Raw genomic sequence first — 9,579 nt, 5'->3', positions numbered from 1 at the left:
TAGCTTTAGCAAATAGTATTTAATAAATATTTATAAACTTCTTTAAATTAACTTAGAAAACCATGTCATGGAAAAAATAGCATGTAGAATCACCAACCATAACCCCATATATTCTATATCTTAGACTCAACAAATAATGTCTTAACTAAAATTCCCTTTGCATTGTTCATCAAGAAGAACATTGTCTGGGAGACATACATTGACATTAAGGGAACAATAGTAATGTCAAATGTAACCAACAATGATTCCAAATAGGAATTTTTAACAATCTCCCCCTTTGCTATGATTGCAAACATATGATGTGAAAAACCTTCAATACACAAAGTAATATATCTAATATCTCTTTCTCCCATAATTTTTCCTTCTATTCTCTCTCACTCTTCTCTATTTTTCACATAACTCCTTCTCCATCTTTGACATCAATGAAAAATTTATATCTCTTCTTTTGTATAGCTTTACCAAAAAATATTCAAGTACTCCACTACTCTCCCTTAGGAGTAGCTTCTAAAATATCAAGTCTAGATGTAGGATAAGTCAATTATAACCACTAGGTGGTTGTCATCCTGCATCAATCAATTCTAAAAAAGGAGAGGCCATCACCTCAAGAATACTTTTAAGATATTCAAATGAGTCCTTTTGTTAGGGCTTCATGAAGATGTCAATGATTTGTTCCTTAGTATCCACATACCCTGACTTCACTTCTTTCTCATTCACCTTCTCTCTCGAGAAATGGTACTTGATTAAAATATGATTTTTCCTTAAATGTAACACATGATTCATTAAGATATTTATGGCTCTTGAATTATCATAATGGATATTAGTCAGTTCATCTTAGATAACTTTGATCTCCTCCAAAATTTGATTCATCCAAATAACTTGTGTATAATTAACACCAACCAAAAAAAAATCAACTTTGGTAGTAGATTGCGAAATATAATCTTACTTTTTTACTTCACCAAGAAACTAACCTTATTCCTAAGAAGAATCTTCCTCTACTAGTGCTCTTTCTATAATCAACATTTTCTATCCAATTATATCTTTCTATAATCAACATTTTCTATCCAATTATATCAACATATACACAAAGTGTAAAATCATTAGCTCTTACACATTATTATCCATAACCTATTGTTCCTTTCAAGTATTTGAATATTATTTTAATAGAAACAACATTTTATTCCTTGGGTTCAACTTTAAATCTAGCAACAATTCCAACTATATTAGATATGTTCCTTGGGTTCAACTTTAAATGTATCAACAATTCCAGCTACATTAGATATGTTAAATCTTGTCTCAGTTAGATACTGCAATCCACCATTCATAGATTTGTATCTAGTCTAATTAGTATTCATAAATTCATCATCATTTTTTAATTTACGTTCTATAACCATCAATGTTCCAGCTATCTTAGAATATTTCATATCAAATTTCTTCAATAAATTTTTTTCATGCTCACTCTATGATACGAAAATCCTTGCCTTTACTTGAGTAATTTGCAAGCCAAGAAAGAATTTAATCTATCTTATCATAGAAATGTCAAATTCTTTTTGCATTTCATGAGAAAAATATAAATTCATCTTATCATGACCACCAAAAATGGTATCATCTACAAAAATTTTAATGATCAAAATACTTTTGAAATTGACTTTAAAGTATAAATTACTATCAACAATACCTTTGTTGAATCTAAGCTTCAAAAAATATTTGTATAATTTTGCATAATAGGCTATAAGGGTTTTCTTTAATCCATATAAATATTTTTTCATTTTCTAAACCATGTCCTTCTAGTTATCCATGGTAAATCCATCTAGATGTTCAACATATACTTCTTCCTCAAGATGTCCATTTAGAAATGTCGATTTAACATCCATTTGATATAATTTTAAAAAAATGTTAGAAATATAAAAAAGAAACATTCTAATATATTTAGTTATAGAAACATGTGTAAATGCCTCATCAAGGTATATACCTTCCATTTGTAAACATCCTTTACAAACTAATATAGCTTTGTTTTTAACCACTTCTTCATTTTCATTCCACTTGTTTTAGAAAACTCATTTAGTTATAATACCACTTTTATCTTTAGGTATAGGAACTATAATATATGTCATGTTCTTAATATGATCTAAGTCTTCTTATACAGGCTGAATTTAATCATCATGTTTGTGGGTTTCATTGACACTTTTTGGCTCAACTTGTGAAATCAAACAAAATTCATCTCTAGAAATATTTACTCTATTCATAACTCCATGATTATAATCACTAATAACTTTATCTTCAATATTCTTAATATTTACATATCTCAAAAGTTTAGGGGCATGAAACTTGTCAACTTCAATTTTATTGTTCACTTATTCAACAATATATGTCTTGTCCTTGAATGCAATTCTTGTTTGTTTTGTTAGCATAAATTTTGATAGTATTCATTTGGGGGAGTATCCTAAGCATTGGAGAGATGGTTAGCATGATTGACATGTTGTATTCATGACTGTATTTTTCATTGATGTCAACATAGTATTATTTTTGTGAAGACTAACAGAGTGGACGATAGAGAATGAGGTCATATGGATTGTGTATTGATGATGAGGTTGACTATAGTTGAGGATATTTTCTACATTGTGTCTTGATGAAGTGGACTAGTGCATCTATAGAGTCAAAGATATGTGAGAGTTATTCAAGAATTATAGAGGATAGTGTTTAGAAAGAGTACCTGATAAGTGGTTTTTGATGTTTGGATTGTATCTCTTAACATGGATAGAATCATAATAAGAAAAGTTATAAAGTGACATTAGACTACCTGATAATGATGTTAGCAAGTGCACAAGGTCAGAGGTTGCATGTATGAGAAGTTGTAAAGATTGTGAGTCGACAATGTTGTGTAATTAATAAATAATTGCAATATCTTAATAAGGTTCTATTATAGTTAATTGGGAAAGCATCAAGGCCATCTCAAAGAATTATTTTGAGAATATGGTATAAAGGAAGGTTATTTTCCTTATGATGGAGTATTCAAGTTATGTGAATGATTATGGAAGTGTGAATTGTACAAGGGATATACGAAGTTGGTAAATGTGTGTAGGCAACCCAAGGGATTAATTGTATGAAAAAGTTCAAAGATCTAGTATTAGATTAGAAGATGGTTGGTCTAGTCAAGAGGATATAGGAGTTTGAGATTATTCATTTCTATTATTCTACAAGGAATAATACAAAGATCAGTTGGATAGTGAGTTTGGTGCTCTTGCCCCTAAAGCTATTTGGATAGTTGGCTCTTTTGCCTTATACTACTCCTAACAAGGTTGGCACAACTCCTAATAGGGATTCAAAGTCTCCTTATAGGGACTGATATGTACTAAATGTATTTCATTGGATCCTAAGAGTGTTTGTCCTCTTACAAGGAACTTTTATATTAGTACATCTTTTTGGGTACCATCCCCATCGAGGTTTTACCTCTGATCAAGGGTTTCCCTAGTCAACACCCTTGTCAACATATCTAGTGTTATTGTGTATGTGTATCTTCTTATGGTTTCTAGTTACATTGCTTACATGCTTAAGTATTAATAAGGTTTATCAATGTTTTAATAGTTGGATAATTGATTCAACAACCCCCCCCCCCCCCCCCCCCCCCCCCCCCCACAATTATTTTTGGTGGACTTTACCTTCTAACAACTGGTATCAGAGCATTAGGTCCTTGAAGGAAAAGCCTAACAACTTAAGGAGATCAATGACATGTCACTTCAAAAAACAAAGTCCTAAATTTGATTAAGTTAACTATGATAGTTGGATGGAGAAGATGAAGAATCGTTTTATATGTACATGGGTATAGGATATTGGCTAATGTCAAAGAATGGAAAGAAGATTGTGGAAGAAAGAAAACTTGAAAATTGAAATGAAGTTGAAAGAGATTTTTTTATGTGCAATATGCTTGACAAAGAAGCATTATTGTCAGCCCTTCCTAAGAACAAATACATACAAGTAAAATTCTTAGATATATCTCATGCTAATTGGGAAACTTTAGAATCTACTTTTGAAGGTGATAGCATGCTAAAAGAACTAGAATTCATAATTGTATATGTTTATTTCAAGATGCTAAAATGATGGAAGATGACCGTGTAAGAAGCTATACTAGTAGTATATCATAAATTGTTGCAAGAATTAAGTCTTGTAGTGGATCTAAAGATGAAGATGAGATTATATAGAATGTCTTGAAAACTTTGACACCACCATTCAGAAAAACAACATAGATAATTGAGCAAGTGATACCTTGTACTAAGAAGTTTACTAGAGAGACTCTACTTGGAAGATTGAAAGCAACAAAAGTGAGTTTAGAGCAATCTAGAGAATCATCAAGAGTGGAAATATCTTTTAGTGCATTAAGTGTTAACCGTTCCTTGTCAAGAAGTGCAAGCACTAGTGGAGACTATGGCAGCAACAACATATCCATATTTGAGGAGGATAGAATAATTAAAGAAGGAATTGCCCTACTTATAAGGAGAGAACCAGATGGTAAGAGAATCTTTAAATGTTGGTCTTAAAATGAATGTGGTCATTATTCTTCTAAGTTTCCTAAAAGGGAGAAGAATTATACAAATAATTTCAAGTCTAGAAGGCCTAGAGATTATTTGTATGCAAATGAAAATGATAAATCTAAAGAGAGAGTTTAGAGTGAAAGTGATGATGAGCTAGGATTTGTAGCTATTAATGAAGTTAGAGAAGAGAAAGCCTTAGTTTTGTAGGTTGAAAAGAAAGTTGAGTGGATCATAGATAGTTTTTATTTGCATCATATGACTGGTGACATGAATAAATTTGTTAAGTTCAATAGTCATGATGGAAGGAATGTTAGAGTTGGTAACAATGTAGCTTGTCATATCAAGGGAATAAGATCTATTACTCTTGATAGAAAAACTAACACTAATGATGTTTATTTTTTTATGGATTAAAGATTAACCTATTTAGTGTTGGACAATTGGTTGATAAAGGATATCAGTTACAATTCATAGAGAAGACATGCATTATCAAGGATAAAGATGGTATGATGATTGGCAGTGGTTCAAGATCTAGAGGTAATATTTTTCAATTAAACCCTATAGAGATGATATGTTTGGTTACAAAGGTGGATAAAAGTTGGTTATGGAATAGAGTGTTTTTTCATATATACTTTTATAATATTGTGAAGGCTAGTAGTACATTTTTTACTTAGAGATTACCTAAAATTGTAAAGCCTACTAATGTTGTGTGCAAAGAATATGTTATGGGTAAGTAGAAGAAAGTTTCCTTTCCTAGTAAGTAGTTCACTACCACAACAAAATTGGAGATTGTTCATACAAATTTGAGTGGTCCTACTAGAAAAAGAGATTATATGATGAAAGATACTTCATGATTTTTGTTGATGATTTCACTAGGATGATGTGGGTAGCATTTCTTAAATAAAAGTTTGAGGCATTCGAAAAGTTTAAGTTGTTTAAGAATAGTTTTGAGAATGAATTTGGAGTAAAGATAGAAATTTTAAGATCAGATAGAGGTGGAGAGTTTATCTTGAATGAGTCTAACACTTTTTTTTGAATTAAATGGTAACAAGAGACAACTATTAAAATCTAAGTTCCCTAAACAAAATTGGATTGCTAAAAGCAAAAATAGGTTTGTGACATAAGCAACAAGAGCCATGATATTTTAAAATGGTGTATCAAATACATTTTGGAGAGAAGAAATCAACACACTAGTATGCACAATTAATAGAGTGAAAGTGAGAAAAGGTACAAACAAAACTTCCTATGAATTATGGTTTGGACATGCACCCTCAGTGAAGTATTTCAAAATATTTTGGAAGTGTTAGAAAAAGAGAGATGATGATATTGGTAAGTTTGATGCAAGAAGCAATGGAGGCATGTTCCTTAGTTATTAATTGAAAAGAAAAGCTTATAGATATTTTAATCATAGAACTAAGATCATTGTTGAGTGTGCAAATGTAAAAGTGGATGAAAAATTTGAAGGTCAAGAAAGAATGATGGATTATAATTTTGATGTTGAAGAAGATAATCCTAAACCTGTTATAGAAAATGTTGAATTTTTCTTTGAGAGTAATAAAATAATTTTTAGAATGATGTTCAAATCATTGAAAAAAAAGAACCAAGATTTGAACCTAGAGAATAAGTAAGAGTTGAAACATAAATGCCTGCACCTAACAAAAAATTGACAAAGAATCGCCCTGCTAATCAGATTATTGGAAGAAAAGAAAAATAAGTTATGCCAAGAAATAGAGTACATGAAGAATTGTGTTTAATTTCTCAAGTTGAACCAAAGAGTGGGAATGAGGCATGCAATGATAATCATTGGATTTAAGAAATGAAGGAAGAACTAGATCAAATTGTGAAGAATGAGACATGTGAATTGGTTCCTACACCTAAAGACAAAAATGTTATAGGAACTAAGTGGGTTTTTAGAAATAAGTTGAATGAACAAGGTGAGGTTGTGAGAACTAAATAAATATTGGTATGCAAGGGATACAACAAGAAGGTATAAACTATGAAGAGACATTTGCCCCTATTTCCAAAATTGAAGTAGTAAGGATGTTCTTGGCTTATGCAACAAGTAAGAAGTTTAAAGTATATCAGATGGATGTAAATTCAACATTTCTCAATGGAGAACTTGAAGAATAAGTCTACATAGAGTAGCTGAAAGGATTTCCATTGATAGAAGAAAAGGACACGACATGTAGATTGAAGAAAGAATTGTATGGCCTAAAGCAAGCACCTAAAACCTAGTATGCAAGATTGGACAAATATTTGGAAAAGTTTGGATTTGTTAAAGGTATTGACATATAGTAATTTGTATTTGAAAGAAATTGAGAATAGCTTGTTGATTATTGTGAGATTTGTGGATGACATAATCTTTGTAGGTAATGATGAAGTAAGTGACAAATTTGTTGATGAGATGAAGATGATTGGTGAGATGAAATAGCTCTTAGGTCTATAGACTGTGCATAATAGTGATGGCATTTTCCTATCATAGACTAAGTATTTAAAAGACTTTTTGAAAATATTTGGCTTGAAAAGTTCTAAGCATGTTGGTACACCTATGATAACTACTCACAAGTTATCTAGCAAAGATGAGACACCTACAATTGAGAAGAAGTACATATCCATTGTAATGCCCCACCTGAAGATCCTTGGAAACAAGGATGAAATACAAGCTAGAATACTTTTTTTTTTACAAGTATGAATGCACATGAGAACATCATACAGGGATCACAAAGATTGCAACAAAAGACTTCACCACAATCCCGACAACCAACAGATCTTTGAACGCCACTACCAACTGACACACGTGAACAAAAGCCAACAACCACCACAAACAAGATGAGGGCACAAGAAATGACCACTCATCAACAAAACAGCAAGTTGGGGTAGAATGTAGAAACTTGAAATCTAGCTAAGCCTAAAATCCTGAAGCCCTAAAAATTGGCTAAGTCTGAATTTTTGAAGCCTTGAAATTTCCTAGAATCCTTAACTTATCTTCAAGAGGTCTGAAACCTATCTCAAAAGATTCATCGCATATATTAAAATATATCTTAAGTATAAGAAACTTATACTTAAATGATATATTTTAAACCCAAAGAGACTAAAACAGAAACACGAAAAATTGGATTGCAAGAGAAACCAACAGAATTCAAAATGCAATAGCATATGGTCGAAGAACACCCAAAATGGTAGCCAAATCAACCCTCCAAAAGTTCTAAACATGACAAAAAGTGCTTGCTGTCTGCTCGTGTAGATTTTTACAAAAAATCGTGCAACACTTCTCCTTAAGGCGTGCGGCACTCTTCCAGTGTTGTATGACATAACTCAAGAAGGCATGCGACACTTTACAGTCTCATACAACATTTCTCAAGAAGGTGTGCAACACTCTTCTAGTGTCGTACAAAATTTCTCAAGAAGGTGTGCGATACTTTACAGTATCATATGACACAGTTTGTATGGGCGTGCGACACATTTTTAATGTCGCACCATGCTGAACAAATGTCATCTAAAGAATACGAAAACACTTCAAGAAACAAAAAAGACCAAAAACTGACCAAAGTAGAGCAAAGAACCTCCACACCAGGGAGTACCGAATCCACAAAGGCTCAAGGAATGAACACTTGATTGCAAGAACAACACAAAATGATGAACATCTATCCATCTATACTACAACATCAAAGAACATACTGAAATAAACATTGAAGAGAACAAAAGCAACATTGCAATGTACAGAAATAATATCACAATTACAAAACAGCCAAATTAAGTACGCGGTTCCTCCCAACCATCAATAGCATCATAAGACCATCGTGGATCCTAGCCATCCCTCGCGCATAACATGCCAAGCCACCGACTAGATCGTCGGTACTGCCATAATAGGGACATCACTACTAAAATATGCACAATATCAGCATAAGAAAATCTAACATGGTAGTGATAATGCATAAGATAATCCTACAGTAGATAACATCACCTATCACATGCTAAATAATAGTAAGAAACATATAAACTACTAAAGAAAATCAAATCATCTAATCATATGCTAAACATCATGATAAGGGAATGCATCAAATAAACTAACATCATCTAAACATGATATCTAAGAATTCCAATGAAAGCATAAATCACAAGGAAGCATACTCTGAAACTCGAAGTACTAAGTGAAAACATCCAACAATAGTCATACTAGGACAAAGATCGTCTCTGTACACTGATCCCTAGCAGTGGTGAAGGTAGCTACACCTCCCAACCACGTGGCACCCATAGGTCCACACCCACCGTGCTAATGGAGATAAAGATCCAACCAAAAACACACAAAAAACACAACATCCATGGCTAATGCTCATGCCAGACAGTATGATGGCTGCAACCAAGAACCTAAGACAATGCAAGGAGTACAGGTCCTAGTCAGACACTCAGAAGGCTACTAAGTAGGGGCTGACATCATGGAGAGTCGCTTGGCATCGACAAGCCCAAGCTCAGATTGTGCGTTTCAACTCCTCAATGGAGGGCCCCGCACACACATTTTATTATCTTAAGTTTTATTACTAGTCACACATTTAATTTAGTTATCACTTATTTAAAACTTCCTATCCTTCACCAACCCTATGGGACTAAGGTCACCAGGTTGCGAGGTAGAAGCCCCCTCCATATGCTACCCTACCTTACCCATGCTCATCCTACAACAAGTGCCCATGGGCATGCATACTCCCATCCTAACCCCAATGATCATAACTTTTGAAGTACCATGGAAGATTGGGCCTCACAAGTCACTCGACAAATGTATGCACACGTACTCGTGTGTGGCGCACCACCATCACGAAGATCACAACACAAGGATAGGAATGAGAACACAATGCAAAGAAAACACCCAACTAAAAGCAACATGGGAAGGATGGATTCTACATGAATCCCAAAGCCAATGAAACCATACATCATGAAATCCCTCCACTAGCCTCAATCCCAGAGTATGGATTCTACACAAATGCCAATAATGTAACAAGACCAAAAGTCATGAACTTACTTAACTGGCCTCAATCCGAGAGTATGGATTCTACATGAATCC

The sequence above is a fragment of the Cupressus sempervirens genome, chromosome 11 (genome assembly GCF_028749045.1).
Source record: "Cupressus sempervirens isolate cs-2001-9-10 chromosome 11, ASM2874904v1, whole genome shotgun sequence".
NCBI classification, from domain to species: Eukaryota; Viridiplantae; Streptophyta; class Pinopsida; order Cupressales; family Cupressaceae; genus Cupressus; species Cupressus sempervirens.
This window is presented reverse-complemented; position numbering follows the sequence as displayed.